The 17,294-nt window shown below is 42.2% G+C and overlaps 1 protein-coding gene across 7 annotated transcripts in view; it reads left to right on the forward strand.

The window, feature by feature from the left end:
* Positions 1-968: 968 nt before the first annotated feature.
* Positions 969-17,294, forward strand: part of LOC140716795 (cell adhesion molecule-related/down-regulated by oncogenes-like) — a 141,768-nt gene continuing 125,442 nt past the window's right edge. For 3 of the 7 annotated variants that reach the window (XM_073029691.1, XM_073029692.1, XM_073029701.1), the window contains exons 1-2: positions 1,052-1,179; positions 2,035-2,174. The gene's annotated coding sequence lies outside the window, so the exon portion shown is untranslated. Of the gene's footprint in view, positions 1,180-1,423; positions 1,443-1,616; positions 1,729-2,034; positions 2,175-17,294 lie in introns of those variants that run through there. The other 4 variants (XM_073029694.1, XM_073029693.1, XM_073029695.1 and 1 more) reach the window with 4 other exon arrangements.

Raw genomic sequence — 17,294 nt, forward strand, 5'->3', positions numbered from 1 at the left:
TTTCTCTCTCTCATGTTTTTCTGCTTCCTTCTCTCTCTCTCTCTTTGTCTTTTTTTCCTTATTTCTTTCCTTTCTGTCAATCTTGCAACTGTCTCCACATTACTCTTACCCTCAATTATTTTTGTTGCTTTCCCATGCCACATTTCTCAACTTAGCTCTTTTTTTCCCTCTTCTTCTGGATTTTATTTCCATTCTTCTCTGCTTTTCCATTTGTTCTAATATTCAAAACTCTTTTTTTCTGCTTTTGTTTAACCCAGGTTGCTTTCTCCAATGTCCCGTTTTAGAACGTGTTTGGTTACATTTTCTTTCTTACAATCCTTATGCTGTTTGTTCTCTGATTCTTCACCTACAGATTTAATTTCCCTACTTTTCATCATGTTTCCCTTGTTTCCCCCCATCCTTTCCTCTCCTTCACTAGTATTTCCTCTATCTTTTCCATTTCTTTATAGTTTCTACTTCTGTGGTACTCTTTTTTTTCCTGTTTATTCCCCTTGCTGTTCTGCCCTCTGCCATACACCCTCATGCACATCGTCACACACACACACACACACCCTCACACACACTGCTTACCCACTGCATATGCAAAGCACATATATCTCGCATATACACAGCGCACACACACACACGCACACACACACACACACACACGCACACACACACACACACACACCCTCACACACACTGCTTACCCACTGCATATGCAAAGCACATATATCTCGCATATACACAGCGCACACACACACACACACACACACACACACACACACACACACACACACACACACACACACACACTGCACGCCTCACAACTGGCGAACGTCCATGCAAAAAGAGAGAGAGAGAGAGAGAGAGAGAGAGGGAGAGAGAGGGGGGGGGGAGAGAGAGAGGGGGGGAAGAGAGAGAGGGGGGAGAGAGAGAAAAAACGCAGATGCACGCACATTTCAGATAGGCACACGCACAAATATGCAAATCTATGAGGTATCATCAAAGCAGACAAGTCGGGACAGAAAGGATTGACAGTCGGTGGGCTGGACCGTAACCTCATTCAGTTGAACGGGTAGAGCGGACAATTTTAGTGCCAGCGGGCACTGCACGAGCGGCTGCCCGAGGTAGTTAACAGCATCTTCTAAAGTGTAAGCTCCGCAGCATGCCGTGCCTAGCAGACTCGGTCCACTGCAGGTTATTATAACTCGGGCTTCTTTAACCTGCTGTTATTTTACAAGGGCGTGTTTTTCATTATTTACTCCTGGTTTTTATTGTAAATAGTTTTGGGGGCTGTTCGGTAATGGGAAAAAGTGGGACCGAGAGGCGCCGAGGTACTTGGGCAGGAGACTGGACACGCTCGCTCTCTCTCTCTCGCTCGCTCTCTCTCAGTTGAGAAACCGGATAGGAGTGAGAGGGCTGGAGGGGCACCCTACCACACGGCGTGCGAAGAAAGTGGGGTGAGAGAATAATGGGACGAGAGAATAACAGGGTCCAAGAAAGCGATTAAAGCGGGAAGGGGGTGTGAGTGAATAGAGGGAGAAGAGGTTGCATGAAGGAGAGGGAAGGAAACGCAAGCGGAAAGAGCGATTAAAAGTGTATAATGGGAGGTGAGGGAAAATGAGGAGAGCAAATGAGTGGAAATGACCAAATGTGTGTGAAAGTTGAGAGAGGAGGTGTGGGACGAGAGATGACTCCGCTCAGGGTCCGGCAGACCCGGCTGGAGCCAAACTGCCCTTTCCTCAGGTAGAACTGACTTACTGAAACCGTAGATTTTCTGGTCTGGCTACGGGTGAACTTTAGTTGGGTTCACCGGCATTCAAAGTGGCTAATGATGAATTTAGTGCAAAACTGTAGCCTTTGTTCAGCCTCCACATCTGTTTTCTCTTAAAGCAGCATAGACTGAAATAATGTTTTTCACCCCTTACTCTGTGAAGGCAATAAATTATTGCAGAGCCACCGTTTGCAAGCGGGCGAGTGAAAAGCCAGTGAGTGTTTTAACTTCCTCGCTGTGATGTTCTTCATTAAAGCGGTAAATGCTGTATTTAACAGTGTCCCGCCTGACGGCAGCTGGATTAAGGGAATTGCGGAATATCTGAGAGTCACGTCAAACTCATAAGAGGCGGGATCCAGACCAAATTTTAGGAAAGTGGCGCTTGCATGCATTTGGAGGCTACTGACTGACCAACTTGGTAAGTCTCCGATTTATTTTCTGCTTTATGGTGAAGTTAATCTCATCCCTTCCCTTTCAGACTGTAAATATAAGTATGTTGAATACGGAGGTATATTTATAAACCCGAGTTAAACCTAATGTAGTCTTGTTAATATGTGTTTGTTTAAAGAGTATTGTTCAGACGGCTGTTAAATCCCCTGGTATTTAGTCGACTAAATGACAATAAATGGGTGAATGGTTGGGTGGACGGGGAAACAGTTGGTTGTCTCTTATCAGAGCGTTAGCGTTTAAGTCGCCTCTCGGCGCTACTGGACATAGAACAGTTACAGCTGAGCAATATTGCCGGCCGATATGAGATCTGGTTCAAGTATTGGAAAAAAAAGTCATTTAGCAGCAATTTCCTCTGTAGAATAATTTACCCCTAATGGACCAATTTCAGGACTATGCAACAACGGAAGAGGAAGAATCCTCACAACAGTATGAGGGGCTCAGAAGGAGTTTAAAGGGACTGAGCCATTGATAACAGACGATGTTGTTATACTGTAAGACTACAAGCAAGCTGCCCTTCACTCTGTACTCTTTGAGAGTCGCGTCACTTTCAGGATTTTTGGACTCTTGATTTGCCGTCTATGACTACATTCAGCGGTCACTTTATTAGATACATCCCGTACCTAATAAAGTGGCCACTGGGTGTATGTTCGTGGTCTTCTGCTGCTGTAGCCCACCCACTTCAAGGTTCAACTTGGTGTGGGTTCAGAGATGCTCCTCTACACACTACTGTTGTAATGTGTGGTTATTTGAGGTTACTGTTTCCTTCTTGTCAGATTGAACCAGTCTGGCCATTCTCATCTGATCTCTCTCATTAACAAGGCATTTTCACCCACAAAGCTGCTGCTGACTGGATTTTTTTTTTTTTTGCTTATCTTTACACCATTTTCCGTAGAGACTCTTGAGACTGTTGTGCGTGAAAATCGCCGGAGATGAGCAGTTTTTGAGATACTCAAACCACCAGTCTGGCACCAACAATCATTTCATGGTCAAGGTCACTTAGATCACATTTCTTCCCATTCTGATGTTTGGTCTGAACCACAACTGAACCTCTTGACCATGTCTGTATGTTTTTATGCATTGAGTTGCTGCCATATGATTGGATATTTGCATTAATAAGAAGGTATACCGAATAGTGTCCACTGAGTGTATGTAATAGATGAAAGAAGCCAAAATAGGTATTTATCAAGGGCCCTTTAATGCAATCTACTGTTTAGAGTAAGTGTGGGTGAGGGTAATGGAATTGTCAGATCTGAGAGACTGAGGGGGTACTAAAGGGAGGATGCTGGAGGTGCATAGGGACACAGTAATGGAAGGAGTTTTGGCAGAGGGGTTAGGAGGGAGATTTGAGGTGGCTTTGGTACAGTGTATAAAGTGACTGTAAATTAGAGGAAGTATAAGTTTTCAAGAAGGTGTTAGAGAAGTTAGTGGGTGTGACCGTATGATTAGAAAGGGGAAGAGAGTGACCGTGACAACAATGTGATAATGATATACAGAATTTTGTTAAAATGCCTGCACATTTACTTTGTAACAACAATAATATTGTATAACAGCCTCTGAGGAGAGCAGAATGGAATTTGGGAGAATATTGATGAGAGCGCCAGTGCCACATGCGTTTCTCAGGAAGCAGGTGGAAGAAATCATCGAAGCAAAGAGACTGGGTCAGCACAGCAGAACGATTTAAACTTTGTAAAGTGATAGTCATTCAGCCTTCAGCTTGTGTTGATCTGGTTGGTATAACCTGCAGAAAGAGTGGGAAAGAGTCAGTTCACTTCAGGACTGTACAATTGAGGGACTAGGCTTTCCTTACAGTGAAGCTGATGCTGAAAATAGTAATACCATCACAATGGTCGTGACAGTGGCAATTAACAGAGAGTGATGTGACAATGTCAAATGCCAATATAGTGCCCTTTGCAGTGGTGACCGATACAGTGAAAGGAACAGCAACAATCACAGGTGAAAGTGATGGTGGAGGTGACAGTAAACGTGATAAAGTAATGGTAGTGACTGTAAAGGTGACCTTGATGGTGATCATGATCAGATCTAGTGACAGCAACAGAGATGGTGATAGGAACAATGAGGCTGACAATGATAGTGACTGTGGTAACACCCTTCTACACTGCAAAATGAACTATCAGTGTATTGGTATAAGAGACCAAAAGATATAGGAGCAGTATGAAGCCATTCAGCCCGTTGAATCTGCTCTGCCATTCAGTCATGGTTGATTATTCCTGCCTTCTATTGGTAAACTTTAATCCCTAATAGGTTCCCGAGAGAGAGAGAGAATTGCAATGTTTGCAGACAGATGTTGCTGGGACAACACAGCACTTTGTAAACAGACTTCACCAGTGTCTCACTACGGAGCAGCTCTCACATCACTGCTCCAGTTATTCACCATGTTTTTCCTTAAGAGATTTGAATTAAAATAATTAATGTAAAGTAATGGAAGTCATTGAATTAGTGTCCTCCAGACATTTGTACTGACTATGGATGGGGAGCAAGTGACACAAAGTATAATGCAATGAATTCACGGGTGACTTTCCCACCAACGATGCCAATGGACTCTTTTAAGGTACCTATACTCTCCCATCTGAGAACCATGGAATGGTATGTTCACTTCTCAATGTTTATTTCTTGCTGAAGATATGGATTTAGGTGAGAAAAGCGTGCAAACCATTGAAGTCTGAGGGCTGGGGGAGGGAAGAGTGATGGTTCCCACAGCAAATCAGAGTGAGGGAGATGGAGGGAGACCAACTGTGGTGAAAGTGAGACACACATTCCTGCTCCCAGCAGGAGATAGCATATCAGCTAGTACTGCCGAAGTAACCAAATCCCTGAATTTGAGCTCAGAACCTTTTGACTCAGAGACAAAATGCAACCAGTTGAACCTTAGCTGACACCCTTATGAGGAAATAAGGGGTTTGGATGGAGAAATATTGACAGCTAAAATAAAGATTATTTTCAAGCAAAAGCACAGAAGTCAAATACACAATTTATCAAGTTCAAATAATTAGTTAAGGTTCACTAAAGTTTTAAAAAAGAGGTAAAATAACTGTGAAATTAAGCTGCAAATGACTTTTCAGTAAGCTTTAGGCATGTGTCTGATTCTAAAATCACAGACATGCGTTTGTTTAATGTAACTATCACTCAGTGGGAAGCCCTCTCTCATCTGAGCTGGAGGTTGCTAGCTCCAGTAACCAAAGCACAGAACAAGATTAAAACGCCATTGTTGTTCTGAGGAGCTGCTACACTTTTAAAATTGCTATTCTACAGATTAAAAGTTAAACCAAGAGGAAACCCTTGGCACAATATCGAAGAACCTGCAATATCCTCAAAGTATCTCAATTAACAGTTATGCCTAAAATGTACTACCACAGTGTTGATCACGGGTTTCCTCTGTATTGATTGACTTATTGTCTTTCTTACAACAATGGCTTCACTCCTTTGGCTGTGAAATTATTTGAGATGTCCTGAGATTGTATTCATGTTATATGCCCAGTTGCCACTTTATAAATGACCTCCTGTGCCCAGTAAAGTGGCCACTGAGTGTACGTTTGTGGTCTTCTGCTGCTGTAGCCCATCCACTACAATGTTTGACATGTTGCACATTCAGAGATGCTCCTCTGCACACCACTGCTGTAACGCGTGGTTATTTGAGTTACTGTTGCCTTCCTGTCAACCTGAACCAGTCTGGCCATTCTCCTCTGACCTTTCTTATTAACAAAATGTTTTTGCCCACAGAACTGCCAATCACTGGATGTTTTTTTTTTGTTTTTCACACTTTTCTCTGTAAACTCTAGAGACTGTTGTGCGTGCAAACACTTGGAGAGCTGTAGTTTCTGAGATACTCAGACCACCCTGATTGTGGGGTCAAAGTCACTTAGATCACATTTCTTCCCCATTCTGATGTTTGGTCTGAACCACAACTGAACCTCTTGACCATGTCTGCATGCTTTTATGCATTGAGTTGCTGCCACATGATTGGATGATTAGCTGTACATATGTGTACCTAAAAAAGTGGCCACTGAGTGTATAAATGCATGCCTCTTTGATTCGTGAGCTATCCACCAATGCTTCCTTTCCCACCAGGTATCCTAGTGTCCCACACAATGCTCAGAGAGCCATCAATGAGCATAGATTGAAAGGTAAGGCCCATCAGCTGCTGACACCTTTTTTTTACTGTCACTATAAAGAGACCGAGAGGAAGGGATCAATAAGCAAACACAGTTCATTTGAAGTGATTACTTCAGTAAAGGGTACGTCTGTCCAAACTTCCAGCCCAGGAGGACTGAACAGTACATATACTGGTAAGCAGGAGCAGCACAGTGCTGCATCGGGTAGAATTGCTGTCTCACAGTTCATGCAACCTGGGTTCAGTCTTGACTTTCATTGCTTTTTGTGCAGAGTTCACATGTTCTCCCTGTCACTTTGTAGGCTCCCCCTTTCCCCAGTACTCTGGTTTCCTGCTTCATCTTAAAGATGTGCGGATTAGTAAATCCCCAGAGTGTAGGTAAGCTGTTGAATCCAAGGAAGTTGATAAGCAATTGGAGAGAATAGAAAGCAGGGAAAATATTGTAAGTGGTGAATGGAATTGCTTTCTGAGCAAACACAAACTCAAGCAGCTGAAGGGGCCTTCCATGCCCAAGAAAGTACAGCTTATCGAATAAACTTCACATAAATAGATCAGAGACAGAGAGCAGGATCTATCAGGAAGCAAAAGAGAGAATATGAAGTCCCTAAACCAGCAGGGGTCTGGAGAAATTACGGCAAGAGCAAGAGTAAAGGGAGAGGAGCAAGACAAAGTCAATATAAAACAGTTGGAGTAAAACAAGGAAAAGGGGATGAGCAAAGAGATAAAAGACAATTACAAATCAAGGTTTTAAAAACTGCTGTATATGAAAGGAAAACATTGATATCACTATTTGAGAGGACAGAAATAGCAAATAATTAGGGGAAAAGGCAAAGGTTTGGAAGAATGCAAAGGGTTAACAAACTGACGCTAGAGTGCCGTACAGGAGCTACATTCAGAGTGTTGCTTAAAGAATGAGTGTTAAACATCGTAGATCAATTTCTGAGCTGTATTCATTTCTAGCACAGATGGAATTGGGGAATTATTGGAGAATTTAACCTCAGGAAAGGGCTGAGGGGAGGGTGGGGTGCAGAGCAGGAGGGTTGGGGTGGGGGGGAGAGACAGAGAAGCAGCACAATACTGGGAGAGTGAAGGAATAAAAAGCAGGAAAGTGACTGAGAAAGACAACAAAATGAAAGAGGAACAGACACAGAGAAAGGCAAGATCTGCAACTTCTATTGCAAACTGGGGAAGTCCAGGGGCTGGGGGAGGGAAGAGTGATGGTTCCCACAGCAAAACAGAGTGAGGGAGACAGAGAGAGACCAACTGTGGTGAAAGTGAGACACACATTCCTGCTCCCAGCAGGAGGTAGTGTATCAGCCAGTACTGCCGGAATTGTTCTGACTACCCTGCATTAATTTGATTGTGGCCAGCCATTAGACGTTGACCTGATAAAGGCCAGTGTACAAGCGGGGTGGTGGGAAGTTGAGGTGAGGGATGGATTGGGAGAGGGGGTGGGGTTGGTCTGCAGGGCTACCACCTCCGTGAAAAGCCCAGCATGCACACAGCAAAACTGAGAGAGTGAAGAAAGATTATACTTTGGTGACATCCTTTATATTACCAGCCTGAAGATAGCAATGTTTTATTAACACACTAAAGCAAAGTGGCCCTTTACATTAAAATATTTTCATTCTTAAATGCCAGCTCTCAGTGAAAACAAAAACCTGCAGAAAATAAGCAGTGCACTTTTAAACAAAGGCTGATTTAAATTATCCATTTGTCTTGGAAGAAACATAATAACAGAAAACCATTCAGCCCTTGAGCCTGTTCCTTCATTCAGATATATCATGCACTCCTAAGTTTCTGTTTCAGCATCTGCCCAAGTTTCAAGCGCTTCAATATCAAAAGGAAATTCAGTTCCAAAATTTTCATATGATTTATTATTCTGGTGGAGTGAATTTTCTGGGATGACTTCATTAGCTGCAACCCCACAGGAAACCTAATCATGTAAAATTTGCCTAATTATGTAAATTGGACTAGAAAAAATACATTGTGCTCAGGTAAGGAATTTACGTGGTTAATTTAGCCATGGAACAGAAAGTGAGAGGAAACATGAACAAGAGTTGCATTAAAAACCAACAGAGAGTGATGTGCCACACAGCCGAAAAAAAATGATGTACTCTATCTCTTGTGTCAGAATGCCCCCAAGGTTCTTACAATTTGTGTAAATGTGGTCACTGTAGGAAACTCAGAAGCCAGTTCATGCAGAGCTAGATCCCACATACAGCGGTGAGAGACTTCGGGTCGTTTTTTTTTTAAGGAATAGACATTGGTCAAAACACTGGGGAAAACACTCTCCTCTTTTACAAAAGGGTACCAAAGGGCCTTTTACATTTTCCAGGGACCATAGTCTGAAGTCTCATCTAGGGCCGCTTGAGATAGTGTAGTAAGTCCCTTGTTGTTTTCGTCCTTCGGAGTCGAAGACAACCACGACTTCTGTCAGGTGGAGGGTTTGTGACTGTGGGTCCAGAGGTGACTGGTGAGGCCAATCCAGGCCCTGAAAGCTCGCCCACATGTGGGACACATGAGGGTAAGTCCCAGTATGTCAGTGAACCACTAAGTCCCTACTTTATGCTCAAGACTGGAATGGGAAGCAAACCCACAGATGAAGATGCTACAAATATCCAACACAGCCACACCAGCAAGCAAAACAAAATATGAGAAGAAACTGCAGATGCTGGAAAGCTGAAATAAAAATAGGAAATGCAAGAATCACTGAGCAGTTCAGGTAAGCATCTTGGACACAAAACAGTTCCTGTTTCAGGTTAACAATCCATCATCAAAGAGTCACATCAGAAACTTTTACTCTGTTTCACTTTCCACCAATACTACCTGGCCTGCTGAGTGTTTCCAGCATTTTCTGTTTATATCACACCAGCAAGCAATTCTCTGCTGAATGCGAGGCAAGTTAGCTAACGTTACATCAAGCAATTCAGATGGTTTTCCTAAACAGGAATTACTGGAGACACCACTGGTCACTCCGCAGAACCAAGATCTAGCATTGAGAAGTGACACAGAGAAAGAGAGAGACAAACAGACAGACATATGGAGGGTGCGTGTGTGCGTGCATGCGTGTGTGTGTGTGTGTGTGTGTGTAAATATGCGTGTGTCTGTGTGTGAGACAGAGAAAGAGACAGAGGTGCATGTGTGTGAATGAGACAGACGGACAGACATTTGTTGGGGAGAGACATAGAGAGAGAGACCGAAAGACAGAGTCATAGGAGCAAGAGAGAGAGCGAGGTAGAGACAGAAAGAGAGAGACGAAGGGGATTAGCCCAACAGCTGGAGACAGAAATCAACTCTGGAATTTCAGTATCTTTCTGCTGAGCAGAGATATTGGCTTACGAAGTATTCACTGAGATGGAATTAAACTGTACCAGGTTAGGAGATTTAGTGAAAGGCTGATTGTCTCACAAAGAGCTGTGAGAAGCAAGGTATAATGCAGGGACTCTCTGTAGGGTGCAGAGGATGAGGTACAGCTGACCCCTCCGCGCTTGGCTAATCAGCTTTACCCTAACTGGCTTAGCTGAGTTTCATTCTTCTATAATTGGTTGGCCTGTCCCATGACAGAAACTGACAAGGTGGTGTTCATTTATCTCATTCACAGAGGGTTTCAGGTCAGACGGCTAGAGCCTGGAATCAGGAGTTTGGCAATGGATCTGGCAGGGGCTGGTAATAAATGAGGCAGTTACTGTACCAGAACATAATTGGGACTCTCTATTGTTTGATCCCTGCCTAAAAGATTACAAAGAAAACATACATGCCTTTTTGACCGAGTTAATAATCCCTGTCACAGCAGGGAAAGTTTCACACTGTTAACACTACCTGACTTGCTCAACAGAAAGCTTAAAACATCCATAGCTTCTCTCACTGTAAATGTAGTTCAGAAATACTCCCTATTTTAAAAGATACGGAGAATCATACTTAAATAGCATGTTTCATTATCACAGCATGTCTTAAAGAATATTAAAGTCTTCAAAGTACTTTTGAAGTGCAGTCATTGTAATTTTAAAAATAGTGCAGCCTATTTATAACCAATAGAGTCCTAAGTGTAATGATGTGATAAAGATCAGATCACTTGTTATTTAGGTATTGGTTTAGGTCACTAGGAAGAACAGCCATACTTTTTCTCAAATGATCTATTGTATCCTTTAAGCTCTCATCATTTCTAAACGTTACTGATGTAACACATTACTAATCTCCCTTGTTCTTCCCCCTATCAACCAATACGTTGCTACCCCAAGGAAATCTGCAGATGCTGGAAATTCAAGCAACACACACAAAATGCCGGTGGAACACAGCAGGCCAGGCAGCATCTATAGGGAGAAGCGCTGTCGACATTTCGGGCCGAGACCCTTTGTCAGGAGGGTCTCCCTGTCCTAAATCACATTATATAATTTGTCCATTATCCTGATCCTGCAGACAAATACCGGCTTTCAGCCAAGGTACAAACTATACATCTTCTAGTGCCTAGCTCCCTCACAATCATTTTTATTTCTTCCAAACTAAAACCTTCCAATATATCTTTGCTGCTTCCTGTTCTGCTCTCTTCTGTATCATGAAATTTCTTCTCAACTGTGGGGTCCAGGAACGTATGAAAAAAACTGCAAATGCTGGAAATCTGAAATAGGAACAGAAAATGCTGGAAACACTCAGCAGGCCAAGCAGCATCTGTGAAAAGAGAAACATACTCAACATCTCAAATTGGAAACCCTTTTCAGAACTAGAATCTGTTACTCCCTTTTCTCAGGCTCTTAGCTGAAATTCTATAACTAAATTTCACATCACACTTGAGAACATCAACAATGTAAGTATGAGTAGGACACAGACCCCACACAGTGTCTGTGGCACAGCAATTATTAAATCAAGGTTAACCTTTTACCTTAGAGCCATTTTCCTGCAGCCAGACCAAATCCCTTGGCTTCCAATGCCTAAAAGTCTATCAGCCTTTGCCCTGAATGTGTTCAGAGACTAAACCTCTCAAAGGGAGAATCCCAGAATTTAGCCATTCTTTTGGTGAGAAAATTTCTTCTCCTCTGTCCTTAATTGACCATTCCTAAACTTTGAGAATATAATGCCAAGCTCTAGATATCACTGTCCAGGAAACATCAAACCCTGTAAGAATGAGAGCACCTCTCATTCTTTCTAAACCCCAGAGGCTCAGCTTGTCTAATCTCTTCTCATATGACAAACTGGACATCCCCAAGAATCAATTTTGTAAACCTTCACTGCACTCCCTCTACTTTCCATTCTTGGTCCTGATGTGGCTTGACAATGATGGCATCCATCTGTCTTGAAGGACAATGAAGTGCCTATACTGGAGTGACCTCTCCAGGGCACAAACCTGGGTGGAAGGTGTGGAGATCCTGGGATGTCCTGTCTTCAAGACCCCCTCTCAGCCTCACCTGTGCAGTCCAAAGAAAAGCTTATGAAGCAATACATTTGGCACCAGCTTGGCAGCAGGAGCTGTCAGAAGGATGTTCAGTGATGTCCAGCCCCCTTAGGGGCTACACTTCAGATTTTCTGTCTGGGTTTACTCCCGTTGCCTTTGTCTCTCCTGGGGCTGCCCACAAGGCAGTGGGGTTATTTACCCATAGCTGGAGAATAATGTGTCTTAGTGCTAATTTTATTTGATGTGCTCTGTGCAAAGTGTCTTTACTGTATTCAAATCACAAGTATTTCAGTTATAATTGTGAGAATAGATGAGCCTCAGTTCACCATCTCAACTGAAAGCAGGGTCCTGTGACAGTGCAGCACTCAGTATTGCTCTGGTGTGGCCTTGTTTCCCCTCAGGTGCTTTTAAACAGCTTTACAATTCATTAATTACAGCAAAAGACATCTTCTCTTCCTTTCTCTACAAGATGATGCGGTGAAGAATTTTGTACTTGGCAGCAGACTGTTATACTTCTTTCTTCTACTCACTATGGCTATTAAATGTTTCCAGGTCTAACGTTACCCAAAAATGGGTATATTTTCACCTTCAGCTCCTCTGTGGTTAACCCTGAATCTAAGGAAATGTCCACTTCCCATGCTGGACGTCAACTGACTTTCATGATTCCCATAGAAAAGAACACAACGGAACAGAACACACAACAGAAAAGGTCACACAATAGCCATTGGCACTGAAGGTACTAGATTTCTCATTGCAAATTGTTAGAATATCTAACATGGAAGCATTTCTTTGTGGATCAGGTAGGGAGGCACGGATTAATGGAATAACTAGAAAGACATGGATTCAGAGATGAGGTAGGGAGAGTGACTGTAGCCAGCAAGCACTAACTACGTGTGAAATCACCCTGAATCTTCTCAAAGCAAATAGAACAGGGTTAATAAAATGCTATTACATATTGTGGTGTTCATGGCTTCACCGAGAATGTTTCATTAGCTACTTGTTCAGCATTTCACTCCTATTCACTCCCTTCACACTTTTCAACATTGACCCTCACTCAGGTGCACTTCTACAAACAGCAACCTGGGCTTTCGACTTTGTCAGAATCAGCTCCAAGGTTGTTGACTAAGGCCAGAGTACAGCTCCAACATTGTCTTTGGTGAGACAGCAAGAGACAGCAACCTTGGAATTGACAATTATAGGTTAGTTCCACAGCAGAGATTATAGTACAGTATTTGGAATTCGGATGCTTGTCTGATTTTTCTCCTTCTGAAGCAAAACCTACACAACTGGCTCATATGGGGAAATTTTTGTCCCATGCAGACAATTCTTCATGATTTGTTTTTTTTTTCATTTAGTTGGGCATGTTTTCTCTGATACTTTGACATTGACACTGGTCTTAACTCCTGTCTGCTCTACATCAAGTTTCCTCTGGAGTTAATCAATCATTATGTCAGGGATTAAATAACGGCAGTAGCTTCAAGCTGATAGAAGGCATCAGCTACTTAGGTTACTGCATGATGGTCGTCAAGGAGATATTAACGGTAGCTCAGGGTTATTAGTCTCCTGTGAAGTTCTCACTGCTGCTCTCAGGCTGCTGACAAACCATTGCAGCCTCCTGCTTATGCAGAAAATGAGAGTTTGGGGTCTCTGTAAATATTTTGAGGCTGAGGAGTGTATTACAGTGAAGAGAATAGGCTATATCAGAATGGTACTGTATCAGGTGTGCAAAACTGTCATGGTGAGGGGAGACATGTATCAGTGTTAGTGTGAGAGAATGGGGCAAAAACAATGGGTGCATGTATCATTATTTTAATGAAAGGAATTACAGTGAGCTAATACAGGAAAATTCAGTGTCAGCAGTAGATACATCAGTTTTACTGTAAGGGAGATGTATAAATTACTTTAGAGTATTTTGTGAAGGAGGTTGGATGTGAGTGTTATATCTGACTGTTACCATGAAATATATGAGAGGATACAGTGAGAGACGTGGGATAGGTCAGAGTGAGACAATGAGAGGTGTTGCATATATCAGAATGTTACAGTGATGAGCTTGGGTAGATCAGCACATCACTGAGTGAGGAACGTAGGGTATACTGGAGTGTTTCAGCGTGTTAGTGTTGCTCATTGGATATAACTGAGAGGATTATGAGGTATATTGGAATGTTACAGTGAGAATTTTGAGGGACAAATTTACAGTATCTAATGCCTATCTACGTCAGGAGAAAGCCACTAGTAAGAACAAGTCAGGAAAATGTAAGCAACGATGAACAGATTTTATTTTTGATCTTTTTTTAGCCAAATTCTTTCATAAACCTTTGGGATAATGACTTCAGGGAATCTCAGTTCTGTTAGACTGAGACCTTGGGTATTTATTTTGCCCCTCCTGGCTTATGCTCCAGAACAGCAATATGTAGTTTGTTTTTGTATCTCCCCAATAACTGTAGTTGTGACCTGACTTCATGATAATGATTGAAATAAAGGCACAGTCCTCCTCTTGACGAATTGTGTGAATTGTTTCTGAATGGCGGCTGGAGCTCTTGCTATAGGAGGGGACATGAGCTGGGCTGCAGGTACCAGCAGGAGCTGGAGGAAATACGGGTATCCAGCCACACTGCAGCAACAGAGACATGAGAGGGAGCTCTGTGGTTCAGTTTGGGAATTTTGTTTACCTAAAGATGGAAATAAAATCACAGTATGTTACTGAGGAAGAGAGATAACCATCATATTAAAGCCATCATTGATTGAGGAAGCTTCAAGTTGCTTTCAGATAAAAATTTCAATAGAATTGGCCAAGAAGTTGCAGTTCAGGAGATTGTATAGACAGCCCGTGGCCCCTATGTTCTCCCACTGACAGGAGTTGCTCATTTACTTCCATTGCCCTACCCATCCCCCACTCAGACATGATCCCATGCTGGTTGTCTGATTTTTTTTTCATTCAGTATACTTACTATCTTCTACCTCTGTGTTCTTTATATTTTACCTATTGTTTTTGTTCTCTATCAAGTAATTCTCCATTTTTCTCTTAACAAGTATTAGTAATTCTTTCTTCAGCTAGAACTTTCAGACATACAATGCTCAATAGAATGTCCTGGACAGGAATCACAGTTAATACTACCCAGATAATATGTCAGGTGGATTATTCCTGACACGGTATCTATTCTACTGAGGGTTTTGCAGTTAGGATGTCCTGGCTAGTTCTGAATTGTTCTGCTGACCATCAGAATGACATTGAATCAGAATTTATTATCGCTGATTTATATGATGTGAAACCTGTCTTGCAGCAGCAGTGCATAAAAGGCATTAAATTACTATAAGTTACAAAATAACTAAATAATTCAAAATATAGGAATATTGAGGTAAAGTTCAAGGGTTCATGGGCCATTCAGAAATCTTATGGTGAGTTGTTGAGTGTGGGTCTTCACACTCCTGCACCTCTTCCCTGATGGTAGTAATGAAAATAGGGCATGTTCCAGATGGTTGAGCTTCCTTATGGTCATGACATCCTCTCATATTATGTGCCCATGCAATCCAATAACACCACCAACTGGAGCAAGAAGAGTGGTGACCTCAAGCCTCAATAATCCTGTTTGGAACATTACAACTGAGTTTCATTTTACATGTTTTATTCCTAAATTTAAAGCTTTTGGTTACTGTGTCTACTTAGTGCCTTCACCAAACAGGTCTTGCTAGGCTATCTGTGGGGCTTGGTTGGTAAAGTTTTAAGTGAATTTTGGAAGGATGTTTTTTTAAAGTAAATCAAGTCGCCAAGCAATAAACATCATTCTTCTCATGGAGAGCACAGAGAGAGGGAAGAGTTTAGTTCATGCTGAGCCTCAATAAGGTTCCTGCACATGTTTCACCAAAAGACAATGATCATAGTCTCCACCAAGCAAATAAGTTACCGGATTTGGGTGAGCCTTGTAATTAGGTGTGTAGGAGAAGACTTAAACTTTCCTTGAAGGGATTGGAAAGACTCTGCAGTGATAGTGAATGTAGCCAATGTCTCACTGTATGATCCTGGCTCAAGATACAGTAGGAACCTCAAATACCAGGTATGTGCTTCGAAAGAGACATCACTAAGAACGGGGGGGGGGGGGGGGGCCTAAGAGAGGGTAGGTGGAAGGGGGTTAATTGTGCACATCTCTCTGGAAGACTGCCCTGACAAATAGTAGTGCCAGTAGTGCCCTTTCAGAACAAAATCAGTCCACAGGTGAAGCAGTTGTTGAGCTATCTCTACCAGAGGCTGCCATTAGCCTGTATTTCTGATTTTTTAAGGAGTTGTTTTGTTTAACAGGTAAAAAAGTGTTCCCAGTCAGTACACTTCAATGTGAACAGAATTCACTAATTTCATCGTGATGAACTCCTCGTTTTGTTGTGAGTTACTTAGTCACAGAACATGACATTTTGACCCAAACTGTTGTTAAATACTGAAACCAAGCTACAAATGGCAGTGAATTCATCACATGCAAAGATGGGAGATGATAACTGAATTTGAGTTAGGAGGTGTGGCAACAAGAAGTTGATACAACACTCCAAATGTGACCTAATCAAAGTGTTATGCAGCTGCAATATGACTTCCCAACCTTCATACTTAATTCTCTGACTGATGAGGGCAAGCATAGCATTTGCCATCTTTACAGTCCTACCCACTTGTGGGGCTACTTCCAGCAAGCTTTGGACTTGAACCTCAAGATCCCGCTGTTATGTTAATGCTCCTGAGGATCCTGAGCTTTCCTCTTGTAGCTCTTCTCCCAAAGTACAACACCTCATACTTGTCTGGATTAAATGCCATCTGCCATTTCTCCACTCAGATTTTCAACTGATCTATATCCTTCAACAACCTTCCTTATTATCCACAACTCCCACCAATTTTCATTTCATCTGTAAATTTACTAAACAAACCATCCATATTTTCATCCAGATCATTTATCGCAAAACAACAACGGTCCCTGGGGAATATCGCTGGTCAAGATCTCCAATCAGACAAACATGCCTCCATCACTGGCCTTTGTCTTTGATGACCGAGCCAATTTCATTCATCTTTATGTGTGGCTTACTTCAAAAATCAGATGCAAATAGATTCAATTCCTAGACGAGTAACATCAACAAATGAGAAACTTGTGTGGAAATTATACTCCCTGTAAGAACACAATAGGAGCAGAAGTAAGTGGCCTGCCCTCTCAAGCCTATCCTGCCATTCAGTGTGATTGTGGCTGAGCATAGATCATAGACATATAAACATAGATACACACATTTATTATGCATAAACCACACACCAAAAGTAATATATACCCTTTTTGAAATGTTTATACCCATTTCTAGCAGAATTCTCACGTAATGGGAACTTGAACCAGAGATTTCCTGCCAAGATGCACCTTAACGGGTGCCATTTCCCCATCCATTTTCCCATATGTGATAATGTCATTGCTGTGTCCAGCTCACTTTAATTATTGAACAACAGAAGTTAGATCCAAAGGTTGTGATCTACAACCTCTGTAATTAACTTGTTTTGAAACACAGAATATATCACACTGAAAATATTGACTGAGGCATGTTTTAAAAATTCCCCT

This window comes from Hemitrygon akajei, chromosome 26, assembly GCF_048418815.1.
Source record: "Hemitrygon akajei chromosome 26, sHemAka1.3, whole genome shotgun sequence".
Taxonomy (NCBI): domain Eukaryota; kingdom Metazoa; phylum Chordata; class Chondrichthyes; order Myliobatiformes; family Dasyatidae; genus Hemitrygon; species Hemitrygon akajei.